The sequence below is a fragment of the Pistacia vera genome, unplaced genomic scaffold (genome assembly GCF_008641045.1).
Source record: "Pistacia vera cultivar Batoury unplaced genomic scaffold, PisVer_v2 Contig23, whole genome shotgun sequence".
Taxonomy (NCBI): domain Eukaryota; kingdom Viridiplantae; phylum Streptophyta; class Magnoliopsida; order Sapindales; family Anacardiaceae; genus Pistacia; species Pistacia vera.
The window spans coordinates 226,536-241,035 of record NW_022196035.1 but is presented as its reverse complement, the minus strand read 5'-3'; positions in this window follow the sequence as shown (position 1 = coordinate 241,035).

The window sequence follows — 14,500 nt, the reverse complement described above, 5'->3', positions numbered from 1 at the left end:
AGAAAATATAATAGGTATTTCGCTCTACAACACATCTCAGATTTGCAATTAATAGCCAAAACTGCAGTGGTGGTTGAAATTATTTGACCTCCCATCACTAAGACATTGGTGTATTTGTCTTCATGGACATTGTTTACCCCAGGAGTTAGGCTCCTTGCCATAGAGAAGAATGAAGTATTATCAATTAAAGTTTGGCTCGGTGATAGACTATCATGAACATCACTACCACCAGAGAGAGTTTGCCAGTCATCAACCTGAGCACTAGCACCATGGGGAGTTTCATTACGAAAATTAGTCATTTTCATACCATAAAACAGTGAACGTACCAAATCAAAGATGAATGAGAGAACCCTAGTGTAACTACGTGTGTAATTGACTTAAAATTCAAAATATCATTAGAATTACGTTGACTTAGATAAAATAAACTATTATAACACGATTTCTTCTTTAACGTATAGAATTATGTGTTATTCAACCAACATTAATGAAAGCAAAACAACACCTATACAAGCTTGAAGTAAAATTTCCAGCAACAATTTATACCCCTTAAATCCCCAAAATTTTCCAATCGAAACTCTAACAATTTCAGGCAGTGAGCATTCTTTTACACAATTTTCGGCAAGCAATTTATGTCCATTCCTCTCATTAACTAGGATGCTCAAAATTTATTTTCTCTACACAACATAAACGGATTTTTATAGGAAGAAGATTGGGCAAAAGCATGTCTTTTGTAACTATGAGAAACACTAATTACAACAAACATCAAATGAAATATGGGAAACCAATAACTATTTTAAAACATCTATAAACCTTCCTCAATTCTCTATAGAATGTTTTTATATGTCTTCATACCCGATACAAAAATATCAGATAATAGTTTTTATAGCATAACCAAAAATCACTGGTGCACTTACAATTAAAATACCAACAGTGACAAGACAACCAACTCGTTTGGCATATGGAGCCCAGTTGCAGTAACAAGGTTGAAGTCCGGTACAATAATTGTAGTTGCTCCTATAACCTCTACAACTCTCTTGTACCCAGGAAGAAATAAGCATAGAAAAAGAACGTAGACTAAAAGATTAAGATGCACGATATAAGAAAATATAATAGTATTTTGCTCAACTAGACATCTCAGATTTGCAATTAGTCGCCAAAACTAAGCAGTGGTTGAAATTATATGACCTCCCATCACTAAGACATTGGTGTTTTGTCTTCATGGACATTGTTACCACGCGAGTTAGGCTCCTTTCTACAGAGAAGAATGAAGTATTTTAGTTTAAGTTTTGCTCGGTGGTGGACTATCATGAACATCACTGCCACCAGACAGAGTTTGCCGTCGTCAACCTGAGCACTACACATTGGGAGTTTGATTACGAAAATAAGTTATTTTCATACCATAAAACAATGAACCGACTAAATAAAGCTAAATGAGAGAACCCTATGTGACTACGTGTGTAATTGACTTAAAATTCAAAATATCATTAGAATATGTTGATTAGATAAAATAACTATTATTGCACAATTAAGCACGATTAAGCACAATTATAGCACGATTAACGCGATTATAGCGCAATTCTTATTTAACGTTAAAATCATGTGGTACTCAACCAACATAATGAAAGCAAACAACCCCTATACAAGCTTAAAGTAAAATTTCCAACAACTTTAACTCCTTAATCCCCAAAACTTCCAATCGAAACTCTAACATTCACATAGCTAGCATTCAAGTTTTGACAATTTCTGGCAAGCAATTTATGTCCTTCCTCTCATTAACTAGGGCTCATTTTTATTTTCTCTACAAAACATAGACATTTTTATGAAGAAGAAGGAGCAAAACATGTCTTTTATAACTATGAGAAACCTAATTAAGTAACATCAAAAGAATTATGGAAACCGATAACTATATTAAATACCCTATAAACCTTTCCCAAATTCTAGAGAATGTCTTTAATGTCTTTACACGAAACAAAAATATCATATACAGCTTTATAGCATAACCAAAAATCACTGGTGCACTTACAATTAAACCAACAGTGACAAGACAACCAACTCGTTTGGCATATGGAGCCCAGTTGCAGTAACAAGGTTAAGTCGTGACAATATTGTAGTTGCTCTCATAACCTCTACAACTCTCTTGTACCCAAAAGAAATAAAGCATAGAAAAGAACGTAGACTAACAAATATAAGATGCACGATTAAAAATATATGTATTTCGCTCAACTAGACATCTCAGATTTGCAATTAGTCGCCAAAACTATAGCGGTGTTGAAATTATATGACCTCCCATCACTAAGACATTGTGTATTTGTCTTCATGGACATTGTTACCCGCGAGTTAGGCTCCTTTCTGCAGAGAAGAATGAAGTATTATAGTTAAGTTTTGCTCGGGGGTGGACTATCATGACACTCACTGCCACCAGACAGAGTTTGCCGTCGTCAACCTGAGCACTACCACATTGGGAGTTTGATTCAAAAATAGTTATTTTCATACCATAAAACAATGAACCGCTAAATGAAAGCTATGATAACCCTAGTGTGACTACGTGTGTAATTGACTTAAAATTCAAAATATCATTAGAATTATGTTGACTTAGATAAAATAAACTATTATTGCCACATTATCACGATAAAGCGCGATTATAGCGCAATTTCTTTTAACGTTTAAAATCATGTGGTACTCAACCAACATATGAAAGCAAAACAACACCTATACAAGCTTAAAGTAAAATTTCCAACAACAATTTAACTCCTTAAATCCCCAAACTTCCAATCGAAACTTAATAATTTCACATAGCTAGCATTCAAGTTTTAGACAATTTCTGGCAAGCAATTTATGTCCTCTCTCATTAACTAGGATGCTCATTATTTATTTTCTCTACAAAACATAGACATTTTTATAGAAGAAGATGGTGAAAACATGTCTTTTATAACTATGAGAAACACTAATTACAGTAAAACGCAAAAGAAATATGGGAAACCATAACTATTTTAAAACTCTATAAACCTTCCTCAATTCTCTTAGAATATTTTTTATATGTCTTATACACCGATACAAAAAATCAGATAATAGTTTTTATAACATAACCAAAATCACTGTGTACTTACATTAAAAACAACGTGACAAGACACCAACCCGTTTGGCATATGGAGCCCAGTTGCAGTAACAAGGTGAAGTCCGTGACAAATTGTAGTTGCCTCATAACCCTACAACTCTCTTGTACCCAAAAGAAATAAGCATAGAAAAGAACGTAGACTAACAAAGATATAAAGCACGATTAAGAAAATATAATATTATTTCGCTCAACTACACTTAGATTTGCAATTAGTCGCCAAAACATAGCGGTGGTTGAAATTATATGACCTCCCATCACTAAGACATTGGTGTATTTGTCTTCATGGACATTGTTACCACGGAGTTAGGCTCCTTTCTGCAGAGAAGAATGAAGTATTATTAGTTTAAGTTTTGCTCGTGGTGGACTATCATGACATCACTGCCCCAGAAGAGTTTGCCGGTCGTCAACCTGAGCACTACCCATGGGAGTTTGATTACGAAAATAAGTTATTTTCATACCATAAAACAATGAACCAACTAAATGAAGCTAAATGAGAGAACCCTAGTGTGACTACGTGTGTATTGACTTAAAATTCAAAATATCATTAGAATTATGTGAATTAAATAATAACTATTATTGCACATATACACGATAACAGCGATTATAGCGCAATTTCTTTACTTTTAAAATCATGTGGTACTCAACCAACATTAATGAAAGCAAAACAACACTATACAGCTTAAAGTAAAATTTCCAACAACAATTTATACTCCTTAAACCCCAAACTTTCCAATCGAAACTCTAATAATTTCACATAGCTAGCTTCAAGTTTAGACAATTTCTGGCAGCAATTTATGTCCATTCCTCTCATTAACTAGGATGCTCATTATTTATTTTCTCTACAAACATAGACGAATTTTTATAGGAAGGATGGGTAAAAACATGTCTTTAAACTATAAAAACACTAATTACAGTAAACAGCAAAGAAATATGGAAACCGATAACTATTTTAAAACTCCATAAACCTTCCTCAATTCTCTATAGAATATTTTATATGTCTTCATACCCGATACAAAAATTCGATAATAGTTTTTATAGCATAACCAAAATCACTAGTGCACTTACAATTAAAAACCAACAGTGACAAGACAACCACTCGTTTGGCATATGGAGCCCAGTTGCAGTAACAAGGTGAAGCCGTACATAATTGTGTTGCCTCATAACCCTACAACTCTCTTGTACCCAAAAAGAAATAAGCATAGAAAAGAACGTAGACTAAATAAGATAAAGAGCACGATAAAGAAAATAATAGGTATTTCGCTCAACTAGACATCTAGATTTGCATTAGTCGCCAAAACTATAGCGGTGGTTGAAATTATATGACCTCCCATACTAAGACATTGGTTTTTCTTCATGGACATTGTTACCACGCGAGTTAGGCTCCTTTCTACAGAGAAGAATGAAGTATTATTAGTTAAGTTTTGCTCGGTGGTGACTATCATGAACATCACTGCCACCAGAAGAGTTTGCCGTCGTCAACCTGAGCACTACCACATGGGAGTTTGATTACAAAATAAGTTATTTTCATACCATAAAACATGAACCACTAAATGAAAGCTAAATGAGAGAACCCTAGTGTGACTACGTGTGTAATTGACTTAAAATTCAAAATATCATTAGAATTATGTTGATTAGATAAAATAAACTATTTTGCACAATTATAGCACGATTAAAGCGCATTATACGCAATTTCTTATTACGTTAAATCATGTGGTACTCACCCATTATGAAAGCAAAACACACCTATACAAGCTTAAGTAAAATTTCCAACAACATTTATACTCCTTAAATCCCAAAACTTTCCAATCGAAACTCTAAATATTTCACATAGCTAGCATTCAGTTTTAGACAATTTCTGGCAAGCAATTTATGTCCATTCCTCTCATTAACTAGGATGCTCATATTATTTTCTCTACAAAACATACATTTTTTTATAGAAGAAGATGGGCAAAAAAATGTCTTTTATAACTATGAGAAACACTAATTAAAGTAACAACAAAAGAATTTGGAAACCGAACTATATTAAAACTCCTATAAACCTTTCCAAATTCTAGAGAATGTCTTTAATGTCTTACACACAAACAAAATTCATTAACAGTTTTAGCATAACCAAAAATCACTGGTGCACTTACAATTAAAACACCAACAATGACCAGACAACACTCGTTTGGCATAGAGCCCAGTTGCAATAAAGGCTAAAGCCCATGGCAACAATTGTAGTTGCCCTCATAACCCCTACAACTCTCTTGTACCCGAAAGAAATAAAGCCTAAATGGGACAGTAGACTAACAAAGATAGAAGAAATATAATGTTATTTTGCTCTACTAGACATCTCAGATTTGCAATTATTCGCCAAACTGCATCATGGGTGAAATTATTTGACCTCCATCACTAAGACTTTGCGTATTTGTCTTCATGGACATTGTTTATCACACGAGTTAGGCTCCTTGTTGCAGGGAAGAATGAAGTATTATCAGTTGAAGTTTGGCTCGATGGTGGACTATCATGAACATCACTACCACCAGAGAGAGTTTGCCGGTCATCAACCTGAGCACTACCACTATTGGGAGTTTGATTACGAAAATTAGTCATTTTCATACAATAAAACAATGAACCTACTAAAGCAAAGATGAATGAGAGAACCCTATTGTGACTACGTGTGTAATTGACTTAAAATTAAAAATATCATTAGAATTAGGTTGACTTAGATATAATAAACTATTATAGCACGATTATAGCGCAATTTCTTCTTTAACGTATAAAATCATGTGGTACTCAACCAACATTAATGAAAGCAAAATAACACCTATACAAGCTTAAAGTAAAATTTCCAACAACAATTTATACTCCTTAAATCCCCAAAACTTTCCAATCGAAACTCTAACAATTTCACATAGCTAGCATTCAAGTTCTAGGCAATTTCTGACGAGCAATTTATGTCCATTCCTCTCATTAACTAGGATGCTCATTATTTATTCTCTCTACAAAACATAGACAAATTTTTATAAGAAGAAAATGGTGCAAAAACATGTCTTTTATAACTATAAGAAACACTAATTACATCAAACATCAAAAGAAATATGGGAAATCGATAACTATATTAAAACTCCTATAAACCTTTCTCAAATTCTAGAGAATGTCTTTATATGTTTTTACACACGATATAAAAATGTCAGATAACAATTTTTATAGCACAACCAAAACTCACTGGTGCACTTACAATTAAAACACCAACAATGACCAGACAACCACCTCGCTTGACATATGGAGCCCAGTTGCAATAACAAGGCTAAAGCCCATGGCAACAATTGTAACTAACCTCATAACCCCTACAACTCTCTTGTACCCAGAAAGAAATAAAGCATAGAAATGGGATAGTAGACTAACAAAGATATAAGAAAATATAACAGGTATTTCGCTCTACTAGACATCTCAGATTTGCAATTAGTCGCCAAAACTGCAGCGGTGGTTGAAATTATATGACCTCCCATCACTAAGACATTGGCATATTTTTCTTCATGGACATTGTTTACCACATGAGTTAGACTCCTTTCTGCAGAGAAGAATGAAGTATTATCAGTTGAAGTTTTGCTCAGTGGTGGACTGTCATGAACATCACTGCCACCAGAGAGAGTTTGCCGGTCGTCAACCTGAGCACTACCACCATTGGGAGTTTGAATATGAAAATTAGTTATTTTCATACCATAAAACAATAAACCGACTAAATGAAAGATGAATGAGAGAACCCTTGTGTGACTACGTGTGTAATTGACTTAAAATTCAAAATATCATTAGAATTAGGTTGACTTAGATAAAATAAACTATTATTACACAATTATAGCATGATTATAGCGCGATTATAGCGCGATTATAGCGCAATTTCTTATTTAACGTTTAAAATCATGTGGTACTTAACCAACATTAATGAAAGCAAAACAACACCTATACAAGCTTAAAATAAAATTTCCAACAACAATTTATACTCCTTAAATCCCCAAAACTTTCCAGTCGAAACTCTAACAATTTCACATAGCTAGCATTCAAGTTTTAGACAATTTCTGGCAAGCAATTTATATCCATTCCTCTCATTAACTAGGATGCTCATTATTTATTTTCTCTACAAAACATAGACGAATTTTTATAGGAAGAAAATGGTGTAAAAACATGTCTTTTATAACTATGAGAAACACTAATTACAATAAATAGCAAAAGAAATATGGGAAACCGATAACTATATTAAAACTCTTATAAACCTTTCTCAAATTCCAGAGAATGTCTTTATATTTCTCTACACACGATACAAAAATATCAGATAATAGTTTTTATAGCATAACCAAAAATCACTGGTGCACTTACAATTAAAACACCAACAACAACCAGACAACCACCTCATTTGGCATATGGAGCCCAGTTGCAATAACAAGACTAAACCCCATGGCAACAATTGTAGTTGCCCTCATAACCCCTACAACTCTCTTGTACCCAGAAGGAAATAAAGCATAGAAATGGGGCAGTAGATTAACAAAGATATAAGAAAATATAACAGGTATTTTGCTCTACTAGACATCTCAGATTTGCAATTAGTCGCCAAAACTGTAGCGGTGGTTGAAATTATGTGATCTCCCATCACTAAGACATTGGCGTATTTGTCTTCATGGACATTGTTTACCACGCGAGTTAGGCTCCTTGTTGCAGAGAAGAATGAAGTATTATCAGTTGAAGTTTGGCTCGGTGGTAGATTTTCATGAACATCACTGCCACCAGAGAGAGTTTGCCGGTCGTCAACCTGAGCACTACCACCATTGGGAGTTTGATTACGAAAATTAGTCATTTTCATACCATAAAACAATGAATCTACTAAATCAAAGATGAATGAGAGAACCCTAGTATGACTACGTGTGTAATTGACTTAAAATTCAAAATATCATTAGAATTACGTTGACTTAGATAAAAGAAACTATTATAGCACAATTATAGCACGATTATAGCGCAATTTCTTCTTTAACATATAAATCATGTGGTACTCAACCAACATTAATGAAAGCAAAGCAACACCTATACAAGTTTAAGGTAAAATTTCCAACAACAATTTAGACTCCTTAAATCCCCAAAACTTTCCAATCGAAACTCTAACAATTTCACATAGCTAGCATTCAAGTTTTAGACAATTTCTGGCAAGCAATTTATGTCCATTCCTCTTATTAACTAGGATGCTCATTATTTATTTTCTCTACAAAGCATAGACGAATTTTTATAGGAAGAAGATGGTGCAAAAACATCGCTTTTATAACTATGAGAAACACTAATTACAGTAAACAACAAAAGAAATATGGGAAACCGATAATTATATTAAAACTCTGATAAACCTTTCTCAATTCTTTATAGAATGTCTTTATTTGTCTTTATACACGATACAAAAATATCAGATAACGGTTTTTATAGCATAACCAAAAAGCGTTGGTACACTTACAAATAAAACACCAATAGTTACAAGACAACGACGTCGTTTGACATATGGAGCCTAGTTGTAGTATCAAGGTAGAAGTCCGTGGCAATAATTGTAGTTGCCCTCATAATCCCTACAACTCTCTTGTACCCAAAAAGAAATAAAGCATAAAAATGGGACAGTAGATTGACAAAGATATAAGATGCATGCTATAAGAAAATATAATAGGTATTTCGCTCTACTAGATATCTCAGATTTGCAATTACTAGCCAAAACTGCAGTGGTGGTTGAAATTATATGACCTCCCATCACTAAGACATTGGTGAATTTGTCTTCATGGACATTGTTTACCTTAGGACTTAGGCTCCTTGCCGTAGAGAAAAATGAAGTATTATCAGTTGAAGTTTGGCTCAGTGATGGACTATCATGAACATCACTACCACCAGAGGGAGTGTACCAGCCTTCAACCTAAACACTACCACCATGGGGAGTTTCATTACGAAAATTAGTCATTTTTATACCATAAAACAATGAACCTACCAAATCAAAGATGAATGAGAGAAACATAGTGTAACTACGTGTGTAATTGACTTAAAATTCAAAATATCATTAGAATTAGGTTGACTTAGATAAAATAAACTATTATAGCACGATTTCTTCTTTAACATATAAAAATTATTTGTTGTTCAACCAACATTAATGAAAGCAAAACAACACCTATACAAGCTTAAAGTAAAATTTCCGGCAACAATTTATACTCCTTAAATCCCCAAAACTTTCCAATCGAAACTCTAACAATTTCAGGTAGTTAGCATTCAAGTTTTACACAATTTTCTGGGAAGCAATTTATGTCCATTCCTCTCATTAACTAGGATGCTCATAATTTATTTTCTCTACACAACATAAATGGTTTTTTATAGTAAGAAGATGGTGCAAAAACATATCTTTTCTTACTATGAGAAACACTAATTACAGCAAACAGCTAATGAAATATGGGAAACCAATAACTATTTTAGAACTTCTATAAACCTTCCTCAATTCTCTATAGAATGTTTTTATATGTCAGATAAAAAAATATCAGATAATAGTTTTTATAGCATAACCAAAAATCACTTGTGCACTTACAATTAAGACACCAACAGTGACCAGACAACCAACTCGTTTGCCATATGGAGCCCAGTTGCAGTAACAAGGTTGAAGTCTGTGGCAATAATATTGTAGTTGCTCTCATAATCCCTACAACTCTGTTGTACCTAGAAAAAAATAAAGCATAGAAATGCGACAGTAGACTAACAAAGATATAAGAAGCAAGATATAAGAAAATATAATAGGTATTTCGCTCTACTAGACATCTCAGATTTGCAATTAGTCGCCAAAACTGCAGCGATGGTTGAAATTATATGACCTTGCATCACTAAGACATTGGCGTATTTGTCTCCATGGACATTGTTTACCCCACGAGTTAGGCTCCTTGCCGCAGATAAGAATGAAGTATTATCAGTTGAAGTTTGGCTCGGTAATGGACTATCATAGACATCACAACCACCAGAGGGAGTTTGCCAGTCGTCAACCAGAGCACTACCACCATGGGGAGTTTCATTACTAAAATTAATCATTTTCATACCATAAAATAATGAACCTACTAAATCAAAGATGAATGAGAGAACCCTAGTGTGACTACGTGTGTAATTGACTTAAAATTAAAAATATCATTAGAATTAGATTGACTTAGATAAAATAAACTATTATAGCACAATTATAGCACGATTATAGCTTGATTATAGCGCGATTTCTTCTTTAACGTATAAAATCATGTGGTATTCAACCAACATTAATGAAAGCAAAACAACACCTATACAAGCTTAAAGTAAAATTTCCAACAACAATTTATACTCCTTAAATCCCCAAAACTTTCCAATTGAAACTCTAACAATTTCACGTAGCTAGCATTCAAGTTTTAGACCATTGCAAGCAAGCAATTTATGTCCATTCCTCTCATTAACTAGGATGCTCATAATTTATTTTCTCTACAAAACAAGAACAAATTTTTATAGGAAGAAGATGGTACAAAAACATGTCTTTTATAACTATGAGAAACACTAATTATAACAAACAGCAAAAGAAATATGGGAAATCGATAACTATATTAAAACTTCTATAAACATTTTCTCAAATTCTATAGAATGTCTTTAAATGTCTTTACACATGATACAAAAATATCAGATAACAGCTTTTATAGCATAACCAAAAATCACTGGTGCACTTACAATTAAAACACCAATAGTGACTAGACAACCACATCATTTGGCATATGGAGCCTGGTTGTAATAACAAGGCTGAAGCTCATGGCAACAATTGTAGTTGCCCTTATAACCTCTACAACTCTCTTGTACCTAGAAAGAAATAAAGCATAGAAATGAGACAGTAGATTGACGAAGATATAAGATGCACGATATAAGAAAATATAATAGGTATTTTGCTCTGCTAGACATCTCATGTTTGCAATTAGTCACCAAAATTGCAACGGTGGTTGAAATTATATGACCTCCCATCACTAAGACATTGGCGTAGTTGTCTTCATAGACATTGTTTACCTAGGAGTTAGGTTCCTTGCCATAGAGAAGAATGAAGTATTGTCAGTTGAAATTTGGCTCAATGGCAGACTACCATGAACATCACTGCCACCAGAGGGAGTTTGTCAGTCGTCAACCTGAGTACTACCACCATAGGGAGTTTGATTAAGAAAACTAGTCATTTTTAGACCATAAAATAATGAGCCTACCAAATCAAAGATGAATGAGAGAGCCTTAGTGTGACTGCATGTGTAATTGACTTAAAATTCAAAATATCATTGGAATTAGGTGTACTTAGATATAATAAACTATTATAGCAACATTATAGCACGATTTTTTTTTTAACGTATAAAGTCATGTGTTGTTCAACTAACATTAATAAAAGCATAAACAAAACCTATACACGCTTGAGTAAAATTTTCAGTAACAATTTATATCCTTAAATTCCCAAAACTTTCCAATTGAAACTCTAACAATTTCACGTAGCCAACATTCAAGTTTTACACAATTTCTAACAAAATATTTATGTCCAATCCTCTTATTGAATAGGATGCTTATAATTTATTTTCTCTGCAAAACATAAATGGATTTTTATAGGAAGAAGATGGTGGAAAAACATGTCTTTTGTAACTATGAGAAACACTAATTACAGTGAACAACAAACAACAAACAACAAATGAAATATGGGAAACCAATAAATATTTTAAGACTCCTATAAACCTTTCTCAATTCTCTATAGAATGTATTTATATGTCTTTATACATGATACAAAAATATCATATAACGGTTTTTATAGCATAACCAAAAAGCGTTGGTGCACTCACAATTAAAACATCAATAGTTACAAGATAATCACCTCGTTTGGCATATAGGGCTCAATTTTAGTAAGAAGGTTGAAGTCTGTGGCAACAATTGTAGTTGCCCTCATAATCCCTACAACTCTCTTGTACCCAGAGAGAAATAAAGCATAAAAATGGGATAGTAGACCAACAAAGATATAAGATGGATGACATAAGAAAATATAATAGGTATTTCGCTCTACTAGACATCTCATATTTGCAATTAGTCGCCAAAACTACAACAATGGTTGAAATTATATGACCTCCCATCACTAAGACATTGGTGTATTTGTCTTCATGGACATTGTTTACCCTAAGAGTTAGACTCTTTGCTACAGAGAAGAATGAAGTATTATTAATTGAAGTTTGGCTCGGTGATGGACTACCATGAACATCACTGCCATCAGAGGGAGTTTGCCGATCGTTAACTTGAGCACTACCAACATGGGGAGTTTGATTAAGAAAATTAGTCATTTTTAGACCATAAAACAATAACCTACCAAATCAAAGATGAATGAGAGAACCCTAATGTGACTACGTGTGTAATTGACTTAAAATTCAAAATATCATTAGAATTAGGTTGACTTAGATATAATAAACTATTATAGTACGATTAAAGCACAATTATAGCACGATTTCTTCTTTAACATATAAAATCATGTGTTATTCAGCCAACATTAATGAAAGCAAAAACAACACCTATACACGCTTAAAGTAAAATTTCCAGTAACAATTTATACCTCTTAAATCCCTAAAACTTTCCAGTCGGATCTCTAACATTTTCACGTAGCCAACATTCAAGTTTTACACAATTTGTAGCAAGAAATTTATGTCTAATCCTCTCATTGACTAGGATGTTTATAATTTATTTTCTCTGCAAAACATAAACGGATTTTTGTTGGAAGAAGATGGTGCAAAAACATGTCTTTTGTAACTGTGAGAAACACTAATTATAGCAAACAACAAACAACAAAAGAAATATGGGAGACCAATGACTATTTTAAAACTCCTATAAACATTTCTCAATTCTCTATAGAATGTCTGTATATGTCTTTATACACGATACAAAAATATTACATAACGGTTTTTATAGCAAAACCAAAAATTTCTGGCGCACTTACAATTAAAACACCAATAGTTACAAGACAACTACCTTGTTTGGCATATGAAGCCCGATTGCAGTAACAAGGTTGAAGCCTGTGGCAACAATTGTAGTTGCCCTCATAACCCTTACAACTCTCTTATATCCAAAAAGAAATAAAGCATAAAAATAGGACAGTAGACTAAAAAAGATATAAGATGCACAATATAAGAAAATATAATAGGTATTTCGCTCTACTGGACATCTTAGATTTACATTTAGTTGCCAAAACTGCAGTGGTAGTTGAAATTATATGACCTCCCATCACTAAGACATTGGCGTATTTGTCTTCATGGACATTGTTTACCCCAGGAGTTAGGCTCCTTGCCACAAAGAAGAATGAAGTATTATCAGTTGAAATTTGGTTCGGTGGTGTACTATCATGAACATCACTGTCACTAGAGGGAGTTTGCTAGTTGTCAACTTAAGCACTACCACGATGGGGAGTTTGATTACATAAATTAGTCATTTTTAGACCATAAACAATGAACCTACCAAATCAAAGATGAATGAGAGAACCTTAGTGTGACCGTGTGTAATTGGCTTAAAATTCAAAATATCATTTGAATCAAGTTGACTTAGATATAATAAACTATGATAGCTCAATTATAAAACGAAATACGGAAAACTAATAACTAAAAACATATAAAATTGAGAAAGGTTTATTGAGATGTTTAATTTCCATGCATGATTTTTTTGGTGATATGACTAAAGTTAATTTAGATGTTTGTCTTACTATTTGCTGTGATATATTTTTTTTTTTTCAAGTTTATTTTAATGTCTTCTATAATTATGGCTTTTTATGTTTTTTTTTTTAATAATAGATTTTTAAATAATTATTTTTTTGATAATTACAAATGTTAAACTATAATTTTTATTATAATTAATTTATTTAAAATAATTAAAATTTTCTTGTAAATAATTAGATTCATATAAATTTGAGATTTCTTCCTTTGCATAGGGATGAGTGAGAGAACCCTAGTGTGACTGCGTGTCTAGTCGGCTCAAAATTAGAATATTATCAGAATTAGGTTGACTTAGATATAATAAAGTATCATAGCACGATTATAGCACGACTATAGCACGATTATAGCACGATTTCTTCTTTAACATATAAAATCATGTGTTATTCAACCAACATTAATGAAAAAGCAAATCAACAATTATACAAGCTTAGTAAAATTTCTAGCAATAATTTATACCCCTTAAATCCCCAAAACTTTCTAGCCAAAACTCTTAACAATTTCACACAACTAGCATTCAAGTTTTACACAATTGCCAACAAGAAATTTATGTCAAATCCTCTCATTAACGAGGATGCTCATAATTTATTCTCTCTGCAAAACATAAACAGATTTTTATCGGAAGAAGATTGTGCAAAAACAT